General features: G+C 38.8%; 1 protein-coding gene across 3 annotated transcripts in view; it reads right to left on the reverse strand.

Moving 5' to 3' along the window:
- The window catches only part of GRM3 (glutamate metabotropic receptor 3), a 105531-nt gene that overhangs the window by 86327 nt on the left and 5805 nt on the right, over positions 1–13399 (reverse strand). The window lies entirely within an intron of this gene.

A 13399-nucleotide genomic window follows, 5' to 3' on the forward strand; every position in this document is an offset into this window, starting at 1 on the left:
AGAAGAACAGGTATTTATGATACTGCAAACGCCTCTACATGAAAACTGCAGTCTAGCAGAAGTGACTTTCTGACAGCACCACTTGGAAGGAAATGTATTTGCTTTAATTTGTGCAGTGCAACCTCCTCCACACTCAAACCACAGAAGCTCTGAGCCCACATCAACTTTATGAACAGGAAACAGTGTTTTAGTTTAAGAATGTTAAATTTTTTTGGCTTAGGAAATTGTTGCTTCAGTCTTTTTTATAACCAAGATGAAAGTTATCACATATGCATAGTATGTAAACTGAGAAGAGTTTGCGTATATGAGTCACTTAATATTGGACCAATGTGTTGACACTATGACATGACTGAAAGAAGAACTTAATGTTTTCTGAAAGGTCTGAAATGCAAATCTTTCAAATCAACAAGATCAAAATGAACAGTGAGCTTAGACTTGAATGCTTGCTAGGTTTTCTAATATATTTCTTTCTCACTTTAACAGAGTTTTAATTTGGCATCCCTGAAGATTATGGATGGCCAATTCACATATCTACTAACTAAAGGCACAGGGGCCATAACTGACTTTCCAGCTTGGCTTCCTGTATAATGCAAGCAAAAAGATCTCCTTGTGTTAATTCCCACATCAAGATTAAACAGTTTAGCACTAAGAACTTAGGGAGCTTTGCACTGGGTTAAAACAAAGGCTCCTGTAGCCCATGTCTGTCATTGGGCTGACAGAGGCCATCTACCTACACTTAAGGAAGTGTAACAGTGCAAGACATCCTCCTCAACAAAAGTGAGTTGCTGCTTTCATGTGTGGTTAAAAAGCCAAACCTCAATAGAAAGGCAGATTCTGAATTCTGGGACAGAAAATTCATTTTTCAAGGCAAACTTATCTCCAAATAATAAAGATGGCATTGTGGGATCTCAAACACATTTTGCCTTCTTCCTATGCATTGCAGAGAGAAAAGTGTCTCTTTTTGGAACAGAAACAGAGCAGACTCTTGTGGAAATAAATGAGGGAGGACAACTTGGCAAGGACCAGAGAAAAAACCAGCAGCACCATGTTTTCCTCTCTCGCTGACATTGCACCTTGTTTGAGTTCAGTTACAGAGCAGGATATGAATAAAGATATGACTAAAATTCCAGTCCTGTGAGAAATATGGATAAAACAGCCTGAACTGCTGGAGTCCCACCCTAGACATTTAGGTGAGATTCTTTTAATGAAACAGTCAGATTATATGGTTGTGCATGTGATCTGCTTATTTAAAGGCCCTTTTATAGTCACTTTATTTAAATTAAAAAAAAAAAAAACAACAATTTTTGAACATTATTTCTCTCTTCCTAGATGTTTTAGATGCCTAAAAGAGGTCGGTTGAATCCCTCCTTAAAAGTGCAATTCTTCTTTTTTATAATAAATTATGACCTTCCAAATATGTAGACCTCCATACTGTGGCTTGAGGTTATGTCTGCTGAGATAAATCCCACCCTCAAATGCTTCTTTTCCTTGGTTTGTATAGAAAAAAATGAGGCTGTAGAATGAAATGACCAAAAGAAGCACCAATTCCTTGGTAGCCACAGAAGTGGTGAAAAGTATAAGTCATTACAAATACTTCTCTCTCCCCCTGTCCCCTGAAGTTCACAAGCTTTTTCTGAAAAAGCAAGATTATCTTGTAAAAGGGACAATAGTGAGATACTATGGTGAGAGACTCAGACATCTGAGTGGGAGTCTAGAGACAGTTTTGGTCTTTTAGAGGGATATGAGGCAAATTAAATATTACTTTCATTGTTGGTGCTAATCCCAAGTAAAAGGCTCCAGCAGAAATCCATTCATTTGCCTTGAAGTGGAAAGAATGACTTGCCTGCTTAGCAAAGGTTTTTATGTGGTGTAAGCGTCTGAGATGAACTGCAAGTATTTGGTTAACTGCGAGGAGCTCTCAGGAAAACTAAATGATACTAGAGACCCAGAGGCAAAATAATTAACATAGTTGTGTAACCAGCTAAGCCTTTGCAGTTGCTCTCCACACACTTGGTTGGGCTGCAGAAACACACGACCCCAAGGGCTGGGGGCACAGGGTTCTCAGCCTGCAGACAGCAGGAGGTTTGTGGGCAACAGTGAGGAGATCACTGCCTACGTGCCAGGCACCACTCCAGATCCTCCCTACAGGCCCAAAGGTCCTCTGAGACATTGCAATTTTGCTCCAGAAGAATGTGCCTGAGCTGAGAAAATAACAGTGTTTTGTAATTTCAGGTATTCTTGCCTGCTGCCACTCTGAAAAAGTCAGCAAGGGTCTTGGAAGTTCAAGAGGACCACCCCCTAAAGATGCAGGAGGCAAAAAGGAGCTTGCTGGGGAATCTGTCCGTACTCTGAAGGCTCTTGGAAAATTTCAGGGAGGAAAGTGGCTTAGAGACATCAGAAAGATGTTATTAAACTGTGTTCCTGGGTTCTGCAGTGGAATGGGAGGATTAAAAAAACAGAGGAAGAGCTCCAGGCCCTAAAGCATGGCTGATAATCAGCAACGAGGACAAGAGCCCTGGAAAAGTCTGCACAAGTCTCTGACCACCAGACAATGCCAAGCTCCTTCTTTCCATCTGAGGAGAAGTGAATTGATCCTGATACCAAGTGAGGTTGATCAGGGGCCAGGAAAATGCCACAGTGAATCTTCTCATTGTGGAAATGCCCTCCAGCCTGAGGTCTAGCCAAGGATGCTGTCTCCAGCTGCTTTGCCAGAGAAGACCAAGCCCTGGTAAAGAGCAATGAACAGGGAGGATGAAGTGTTATCAGTAACTGTTTACTCAGGAAAGGCTTTGAACCAATTTGTTTCTGTTGCAGTAATCAGCTTAGGAAGCACTGTGACCCTTGAAGGAGTTTTTATTGATCATAGCAGAATAGGCCATTAATAGAGAAGAAATTATCAGAGAAAAAGACATTTCTGCCATTCTCAATGATGTTTTCATCAAAGCTGTTTTCACCAGCAATAGCTCTTTCTTTTACTTACACTCTATTTCATTTTCAAACCAATGCTATTTTCTTCACCTGAACTAAGTCCTTTACTTTGATAGAAACTAAACATTTCCTTTAATGAGCATAAGAGATAATAATGTTAAGCATTAGTTGGAACCATAATGCAACAAAAACTCCATGCCATTTAAAACCACTTAATGCGCAGGCTGACGTTTGTCATCTCGCTAAAAAGCACAAGATTAGAAGTGCTACAACTTAGAAAGAAAGCATTATCCCCCTGATGAGACAGTACTTCCCTTTGTACTAATCACACAGCCTAAAACATGTCTTTGTATCTATTTGTTATGTTAAAAACCCTAACAGCATGTTCCTGTAATAGGTGACAAAGAAAAAACCCAATCCTAGGACTCTGTTTTTTTTTTTTTTTTTTTTGTTTTTTTTTTTTGTTTTTTTTTTTTTTTCAGGAGCATTACTTTGGCTCTTTCCAGAGGCAATGAATGTTTCATGGCTTGATGGCCAGTTCAGCAGACTGGAAGATCTCTCAGACTGAGAAGTGTGCCAGTTTCTAGAGAAGGCATAGATACACCAGCCTGAGACTCACAGTTTTCCAAATCCAATCAGCAGTCTCAGGTTCATCACAGCTGTGGCCAGACCAGATTGTAAGCAAAGATGCATCAAGCTCAGGGTGTGAGAAATTAATTGGGATGAAAGAACTTTGGTGCCAGTCATTAGCTAAAGCAGAAATGAACTTAAATGTGTAAAAATAAATATTTAGGCTAGACACTAGGGGAAAATGTTCTCATCATAAAGGTGCTGAGGCACAGGGACATGCTGTCTGGGAGAGTTGTGGAGTCTTTACCATCACAAGATTTCAAGAAAAAGTACCCTTTTTCCAGAAGTGACACAATAATACTGACTCTGCTTTGGGGCAGGAGATTGAATTGTCTCTTCTGGCTTTATTTATGTTGCACAAAACCCTATATTTCCTGTATTTACAAGCTATCTCTGTCCTTGGAGCTTGTAACAGTGCAGTTACACTGATTTACACTAGTTGGGGGATTGGGACATGTTCATGACTCATGTTCTCATGCCATCATCTCCTCAGCAGCTTCCTACTGGTGATGGCCAAGCTCAGAGTGCAGCAGCCACTCTCAGTGAGATGTTTTATGTTTTATTACAGTGCAAAGGTTTTGCTGCAAAGTCCTCTCTACTGCTTGAGCAGTAGAGAAGGGAAGGAAGGAGCTGACTTTGAAGACCCAAAACTGCAGATGTTATTATCTGTTGAAGCCATTAAATGATGGAAGTGCAGCACTGCTGACAAAGTGAACAGCACTGCCAGTTGCTGTAACATACACCAGCTCCACCATTTCTTGCTAATTTATCACAATCTAATATTTGACCCACTGAATTCTGAATTAAATTTTTATTAAATTTTATGTAAAAAAATTTTTATTAAATTTTATGTAAAAATTTCATACTGTATAAATATACATATTTATACAGTATGAAAAAATCAATATGTTTTTGTTGTTCACCTGATTTAGTACAGATAAAAGGAATATTTCAGTATTCTCTAGGGTCAATGCAGCGAGGCCTTGAATGAGGAAAAATGCATTATCTTTTGAATGGAAGAAAAACTTCAGAATAGAAAAGAAAGAGTGTAATGTACATGACATAACTTTCCAATCCATGACACGAATATTTTTCACAAACTCACAATGAAACATAGTGTCCTTTTAGAAAACAACATCTAATTTTTTATCTCTCTTTAAGAAAGAATTATTAATTTGGAAAAATTTTTCTTTCTGAATTTCTTTGCATTTTGTATGAGCCTAAAATCTCAAAGGAGTTATTTGAATTTCAATACCATCTCATACTTTTATTAAAATATACTATAACCCTGCTTCAGTAATTAACATGAAGATAGGACTCTTAGTCTAAAAAATGAAATCTCTCTGTTATTTCAGATTTTCCCTAAGTATGCTTTTGATTAAATAATTACAGAACAGCAGTGTTAGCAATTTATCTATGATAGAGGGCATGTCACAAATTTCCTACTCATGTTCCTGCAGTTTCTGCTTTTGCTGATGTGCTTTATGAGTATTTATTAAAGATGAAGCCTTGAGTTAATAACATAAACTACCTACTAGTTTCATAATCATCACTGCAGTGCAGAAAGCCTCAGAGTTACGGTAGTTCTGCATTGACGACGTCAACAGATTTACTGCATTCATTTCCTTATGCAAATATTCCAAAAACATACATAAGTTTATAACCTTCTATAGCTTGCTGCCTACACATGAGGGTATCAAAGCCTGTGAACACGCAGAGTAGACTTTAAAGTTGACAGAACAAGTCATGCTGCTCCTTCCTTTCTTGTTTCTCTGTTGTCCTAATATTAGAACTCATTTAATGCTTGGTTCTGCAGACACACAGGGGCTTCTGCACAGCCCCTAGAGTAAGAGGGGAGACTGCTCATGGTCTTTTCATGATGTGTCTGTCTTTACTGAAGTCACTCGTAAGGAGTCTGGGTGTGAACGGAGCAGAGGCTTGTGATCCCCTCTTGCCCTGTACATACACCTGATTTACCCTTGCATGGCAGAGCTTGCCTCTCTCTTGCAGGACAGCCTTGTTAGCTCCTGCAATTTGTCCATTTTCCCCTCTCTTCCCAAAGAGGAGTGTGGTGCTCTCTGCTCTGACTGCCTCTGCTGCACCTCACCATGAGAGCTTTGCAAAATACAGACCCTGGGATAGGAGCCCTGAATTATGTTCAGGTCACTGAGAGAAGAAGGGGGTTAGAAGGGACCCTGAAAGTCCTGACCTTGATCTTCCTCTGCTATTACCCAAGTCAAGATAAATTTTATTTATGTCCAATCTAACTCCTGTCTTGGGTAACCTTTTTTTGGTGACAGGAACTTCCTCGATTTCCCAGCAGTTTATTCTATCTTTCCCATTCCTTACAATTAAAAGCTTTTCCTGAGGTCTAGTCTTCTGTGTGACAGCTTAAGCCTTTTACTTACCTGTGACAAATCTATTTGTTCCACACAATTCTCCATGTTAATATTCTGTGCACTCCAAGAGATTTATAGTCTTTCTTAAAACATAATTCCCAAAACTGGGCACCACACTCCAAAAGTGGCCGTACTAGTGTTGAGTAGAGATTAATGTTTACATTCTGTATCTTGAAGACAATATTCCTGTTAATTAATCCTAGCAGAAAATGTCCTTTCTCCACAGCAATATGATACCATGGTGTTGAGTCGTGTTCTGATTCTGAGCTTCCATAGCCTTAAACCTATTTCTGTTGCACTGCTACCTGGCCTGTGGCTCATTTCCTGTATTTGTGGTAATATCTTTGTGAATAATTTTATGATGTCTGTTTTCCTCCAAGGATTATTTTGGAAACCAGAATCTGACAATATTAATGTGTAACTGAGATGAAAAAAAAAATTACTTTTTAAAACTTGGAAGACATGATGATCAAGTTAGCTATCAATAACTCTCTGTCTACTTATCTGGCAAACAGATAATCAATCCACATCAAAATAATGAAAAAACTAATTCATAATAATAGGCAGCAATCAGCAGTAAATTTTAGATCAATTCTTTTGGTCAGGTACAGTCTGGACCACTTTCATTGAACACTGCATAGATCTATGCATAATTTTGCATAAAAATATGTCTTAATTAAACATGGGGAGTATCTGGAATCAATATAGAGGGAGAATGCACTCACATTAATCTTATTGAAAGAATTTACATTTTATTTTAGGAGAAGAGCAGTACAGAGAGTTCCAGTCACATCTTGAACTCCTTCTGCTATGGCTGTCATGGAAGTTTGGCTTGAGAAAGGACTCTAGGATGCAAGACCTGCATTTCAAGTGAGGTTTTATTATTAATAAATAAGCATAGGTGAATTAATACATGCAAAATAATTTTGACATGGATAATAATGGAAATAGCTAGAAAAAATATTGAATGGATTAGCACACTTAATTGGTCTTAGGTTGCCTAATGAACAATTAGCCTTGTGTTAAATCCCTCTCAATCCATTTGTCTTTGCTGCTCTTAGTCTCTAAAGATAAGCATGGATCATTCCAAATGTGCTTTTATTTTTGAAAACTACTTATATTAGTATTTAATTATAATCATTGGCATGGAAACCATCTCATAAATGAGAATGGACAAAAATGGGATACGCCAGAGGACCTATTACCTGGCACTTTAAAAAAAGTGTTGCAAAAAATTGCAGCACTCTAAAATAATAGTGAGATGAATCCCGTTGATTAAATAGAGATGAATCTACCTGGAAACTGGTTTTTTAAGGCCTTGGGAACACACTGTTGGCCATTCAATAAGTGCCACTACAATGCCAGGCCCTGCCGACCATGATCAGACAGTGTATGTTAGGTACTGGATTTATTTTATTTTATTTATTTATTTATTTTATTTTATTTATTTTATTTAATTTTAGGTATGGTCTAGGTTCCAGAGCCAACATATCAGATGAGCATTTGGGGTTGCCCATACTACAGGTGGAGAGAAAAAACCATCAAGGTGCATCCATGGGTTGCCTGAATATGCCTCTCTGTGTCTCCCTACCCCAGACTGTAAAACATTTCTGTCTCAATTTCTGACAAATCTTCCCTTTCACCCAGTGCATCCCAGGAGCGATTATTTAGCTGTCCAATGTGACCAAGTTAGACAGAGAAAAGGGACTTCTCTCATACATAATGGTGGCTTGTGCTATGGTAGGGTCAGGCCAGTTAAATCTTCAAAGCAGCTGTTTACCTGTTCAGGGGAATTCAAGGCTTGGGAGTTAATGGTCAGGAAAAAGTGAGTTGGACTGGATGTGTTTTAATTCACTGAGGTATATTAAAACAGCATGTTGATTAATTTGAAGGCTAGAGGGAACATATTTTTTTTAATATTAAGGTGGTCCATCAATTACTACAGATACATGAGCTTTTTATTTTTTCCTTCCTAAGTTTTTCTTTTTCTTTTTCTTTTTCTTTTTCTTTTTCTTTTTCTTTTTCTTTTTCTTTTTCTTTTTCTTTTTCTTTTTCTTTTTCTTTTTCTTTTTCTTTTTCTTTTCCTTTTTTCTTTTTTCTTTTGTCTTTTTTTTGGTTTTGTTTTTTAGTGGTAACTAATACTCTCCTATGCATGAACCTAACAGATGTAAAAGGTTCTCTAAGGAGCCTTTTGGGGCAGGTACCTGTGGCAGCTTCATTAGGACCTCTCTGACATTATCCATGTCCTGGACATTTTGGGAAATATTCTAGACAGGCCAGGGAAAAGTTTGAGTCTTAATAACAGAAGAGAAATTAAACAAGCAAGGCACAAAGTGTGTCTAGGCATCATGAAGTTCTGGATTCTTGCCTAATGCCGCATTCATCAGGCTTAATGTAGATGAACTCTGTGTGGGTTTGCCAGCAGCAAGGTTGAACATCTCATTTGAGACCTCCTGGCTCTGTGACCATGAACCTGAAACCTGAGCAGCTTCTGCCTTTCCATGGGCCTACAGCTGGAATACCCAAAGGAGGACCCACCACACATCTGTATCATCACTCTGCAATATTCATCAGCATATTTTATGCTTGGAGCTGGTCTGGAGGCTTCACATGACACATGGTAGACAATGGAGCAGCCAAGCATCTCCTCTCTTTAGCCAAGAGAAGCCATGGCCCACACAGACCCTTCTGGCAAAGACAAAGCAACAGGTTGTTCAAACTGCCTTAAAATTTTTCTTCTGAAATATTAATGTGGGTGTGTGGGCTGAAAGCTGGTTGGAGGTGGATGTGGTTGCAAACTAAGAATGACCACAAGAGGTCAAAAAAAAATATACCAAATTGAAATGCGACAGGACAAGTGCATCACTGTGGCTCTGTGCAGCTCCTGGGGGTTCTGTGGGCAAAACGCTGGCTGGAGGGAGGCTTGGAGAGCAGAAGGAAGAGATGGTACAAAACATTTCTTTGAGAAATGCTGTATTCAAGACAAGGGAAGTCAAGCCCTTCATTGTCTGTACTCATCTTTTGGGTATGGGTCCAGACGAGCTACTGGAGAAGGCAAAAAGGAAAACAGCAAGATAAACAAGCTACTTAAAAAAGCAAATGTCAAAAGAAAACCAGTTATTTCACTGAGTCAGGAGGAGATGACTGAGGGGAACATTACCTAAATGAGCATTTAACAGCCAAAATCTAATCCCTTTGCAATATAAAAGGCTGGGATGGAAAAGAAAATACTGAATTGCTTCAAATTTCCGTAGCAGAGAGGATAAGAGTGATAGGCTTGGTTGCAAAATGTGGGATTCAGTTAAACTTTTGGAGACCTTCTGTCCATAAGAGCAGTGAAGCACTTAAGACATATGCTTTTGCAAAGACATTGTGAAAGGTCTGTCATTGCAGATTTTAAGGAAATTATTCAACAAGTATCAGTTAATAAAGACTTAAGGACAGTTTATGCAATCTTTGGAGGGGGAGATGGATCAGCCGAGGTCCTTGCTGGTGTCCTTATCTGTGGAACTCTAAATGCTGCGTCCAGGCAAAGGGAACACTGTGTACAATCTTTGAAAATGAAGAATCTTTCATAAAAAGGGCTTCTTTCCATCCATTTCTACCCTAATGGACACTGCACAGGTTCTAATTGGAACCTTGTGCCCTCGCCAGGAAATCACAGGACTAAGAAACCCTATTACTCTGCAGCTGCTCCCTGGACATTGATTTAAGATAGTTAGGTCTAAGTGGAACTATTTGTCTGCTTCCTTCCTTAAGAAAATGTGAAATAGACAGGCAGATAGGTAGAAGTAATGTAAGACTTGACTTCATCTCACCTACTGGCCAAAATACCTACATTTTAGGGAGTGAAGCATCTCTCAGAGATAAGCATCCAACAGGGCACAGCTGGGTCCAACCCCTCCTTGCTACTGCAAGCTTCAATTTACATCCACCCTTTGGCCAAAAACCTGATATACTAATTAAATCTCAGCTCCCGGGGCCTGGTGTTACTCCCAGACTAAACTCATCCTTTCTCCATGCTGAATAATGCCACTAGGAATATGTTTATCTGAGCTTGATACTCAAGGTATTAGCATTAATCACTAAGCTTTGTCCTGGATATCTGCTTTTGGGGAAAAAAAAAAATCTTGTTTAGATGACTGATATTATTGAGAATTTCATAATCCTTAGAAATCTCAAAAATGCCAATGACACAATAAAACTAAAGCATCAAACCTTATTCCTCAGAACCCTCTAATGCTGTTGAAGTGTCTGATATTTCTTTCAGTCTCTGAAACTGTTAAAATAGAAACACCTTTCCCACATTTTCCTTCTCTGCCTTTAACAAATGATGGTTCTTTTAACCTCCTTCTCCCCTCTTTGTTTGCTCAGAGGATCAAAGCCTTTTTATTTATTTCTTTTTCCTCCCAAGCAGTTTCTGGAGTGTTGAGAAAGCACCACCAGTATACTGAGTTTACATTACAAACAAGTTAAAATTCCCAGTCTGTCAGAGCTTTTCTCCTAGGATACCAAGGAAAGCAAAGTTCAGCTAAACTGCACAATTATTCGGAGATCACTTCTGAGAGAAGGAGCAAAGGTTGCTTTAAGCAGAGCTATTCTCTTCTTAGAGATTTAAAGTCCACTTCAGAAAGGAAAGTTATTATTCTCTGAAAATTATCTGATTTTATTTGTATTCCTGGGGTGACTCCATTAAGTCATGCTCCCTTTTCACCCATAGAATCATCTTAATCAATCAGCTGTGGGATTTGCCTTATGTAAATGCACCTTATGACAGCCACAGAGACAAGTGAGTGGATGAAAAAGACATGGGCTGCATGTTGCTTTTGTTGGAACAGCAGTGGGGTTTGTTCCACTTCTAAGACCAGAGGTAGACAGTTTATTTCTTTTCTTGGTTATGAAGCAAATGCTCTGTTTTTTTTTTTTTTTTTTTTTTTTTTTTTTTTTAGGTAAATGCATTTTGTAATAATAGTGTGACAAAGAAGCTTGAGCTGTATGGTTTGGGAGTATTTGGCTAAAACAGACTTGAGTGTTTGTCTACCATTCCCACGCTCCTTTTCCTCAACTTCTGAGAGCAAAGACTTTCCTGATAACTCAACCCCATCATCAGCCAGTGCAGGATGAGCCTGCACCTGTTTAATAAAACACATTGTCTACTGATCTCTGGTATTGTCAGGGCTCTTCTAAAGCCAGGGTGGCCCCGAGAACAAAATGAGCAGCACAATTAAGAGATCCCAAGGGAGCACAATGAAACGCTTGCAAGATTGATTTAACAAGTATACTTTAGTGTCTTCTTACAGGGCTTGGAAAATATCTAAGAAGATTCTTATAAACTTTGCAGATTTTCTAGTAAAATATTATTTTATGGGCAAGTATTTAATAATAAGGGAAACAAGAAACGTAATAGTCTCTATGCAAAAAATGCACTCTAATGTCTATTAGGTGTTGCAAGGTATCCTTTTCACATGATTTTGCCAAAGTTTAATCCAATATTGCTACATTGATTCCCCATGTGGGTGGTTTTCTCTCCTGGTTTATGCAAGGCAGAGTTAAATACTGGCAGAATACTTCCATAACAAGGTAAAATCAAGATATTTCTTTTGTGGTATTATAGAAACATCTGGAAGTTTTACAAAGGAATCAAATGCAGTTTCAGTTGATACACAGTGAAGATGTCTTTCTGACTGACTAATGTTTTGTAAAAATGCCATTAAAAATCTGTGATGAAAAGCAAAGATGTCCATAGTCATATTCTTGACTAGTGACATTGAACAATCAAATACACACATAATCTCACCAAAAATTTTAAGAGAATTTTTGAAAACTTTTTGATTTGTTATGACAAGACCAATTATATTTTTTGCATAAAAATAACAATTTTTAAATGGTATTGCAGAGAAATTTATTTTTTGGCATTTCTTAGCCACGTGAGCTGATCCATACATACTTTTTAATATCTCACACTGAACCCTACATGTGTTACTGCACAATATTTTTTTTCTTTTTTTTTCCCTCCATCTTTTTGACTATTTCTCTGCTTTCTCTTGTCATGAAAATACAGATAAATAAAAGGGAAAATTAATAATTCTATGAGTTCTGGAAACCTCCCCAAAATTTGCTTCTTGACTTTTATCACATTTCTTGCTAAATGAGTCTAACAGTAGGGCAGCCAATTTCTGCTAAGCATTACAAATGTAATATTTTTAAACACTAGCAGAACATGTCTTCTCATGCTTTCCTGGCAATCTCTTCACTAGATGATGCAATCAATGTGAATTTAATTAGTAATAACAATATAATGCGTAATGATTATAAAGCAATACAGAATTTGCAAGGCAGTAAGTACTGGATCCAAAAATACCTCAGCCAAAAATCTCTTACAGAACACACGTGTAGAAATGTTCCCTCAAGCACAGCTGCAGGTGACCCATCGTGGAGGCCTGGCACACACAAGCTGGGGACAGTTTGGGATCTAGGGAGACTTAATCACAACTGTTATGGAAAATAACCGTCCTGATGTGCAGGTGAGCTGTACTTTTAACAGCTCAAGGTCAAAAAGGTCAAAAAGGCTTAGGAGGTTTTCAGAGAACCCCAGATTAACTTCCCACAGGGCTTCTTTGCTCACCAGGGAGGAGGAGTGTGTTTAACCCGCATTCCTAAAACAGAGACAATTTCTGAAGCCCTGCCATTCCATATCTGTGGGGCAGGGAGTCACACCACAATATTTAGGAACCTTTTTGGGGCTGAAAAAATATTTGGGGCTGAAAAAATATATTTGGGGATAAATTTCAGGAATTTAGGTGTGAAACAATATTTTTTAAGATTTTCAAACTCTTTTCAACTTGCACCCCATCCTACACCTCACCATCGGTTTGACTACACAGTGTTCAAAGCCTGTTGCAAGCCATTAATGTCCCTTCAGTGTTAGATTTGGCATCTGACACATTAATTTTGCTGGAAGCAGTTTAGAATCTCTCAATATAACCAGGCAGCCCCTTGTTGCTCTCTTATGTCATCCAGATTCTCTGCAGGGCTCATCCCAGAGAGGAATCCCAGTGCTGCAGGGATTCAGGTGAGCTGCCTGCAGCATCCTCCTTCCCAGAGCACAGGGCAGGGTCTCTGTGAGATTTGGAGGACCAGTACCACAACCCCATCTTGTGCAGTTTTGTGTCCCTTCTCCAGGTGCAGCATTCAGGTAACACAAAAATTGTCCCTGGTTTGTGTGTGGGCTCGGTAGTGGATCTTTTCGTGGGAGTGGAAGATAATGTGTAAGTTTTACCCTCAGCTGAGGGTGCTGTCGGTCTCTACATTCTGCACGTTTTCTCCTCTCTCTGTCTTCCACCAGCATGTCATGTTCTAGACAAAGGTTTTTCTAGAAAGGTTTTTCTCAGTTTTCAGGTTCCCTTCAGCTCTTTCCTCCTGGCAAGCCCAGGCCCCAGCTC

The sequence above is a fragment of the Melospiza melodia genome, chromosome 4 (genome assembly GCF_035770615.1).
Source record: "Melospiza melodia melodia isolate bMelMel2 chromosome 4, bMelMel2.pri, whole genome shotgun sequence".
Classification (NCBI taxonomy): domain Eukaryota; kingdom Metazoa; phylum Chordata; class Aves; order Passeriformes; family Passerellidae; genus Melospiza; species Melospiza melodia.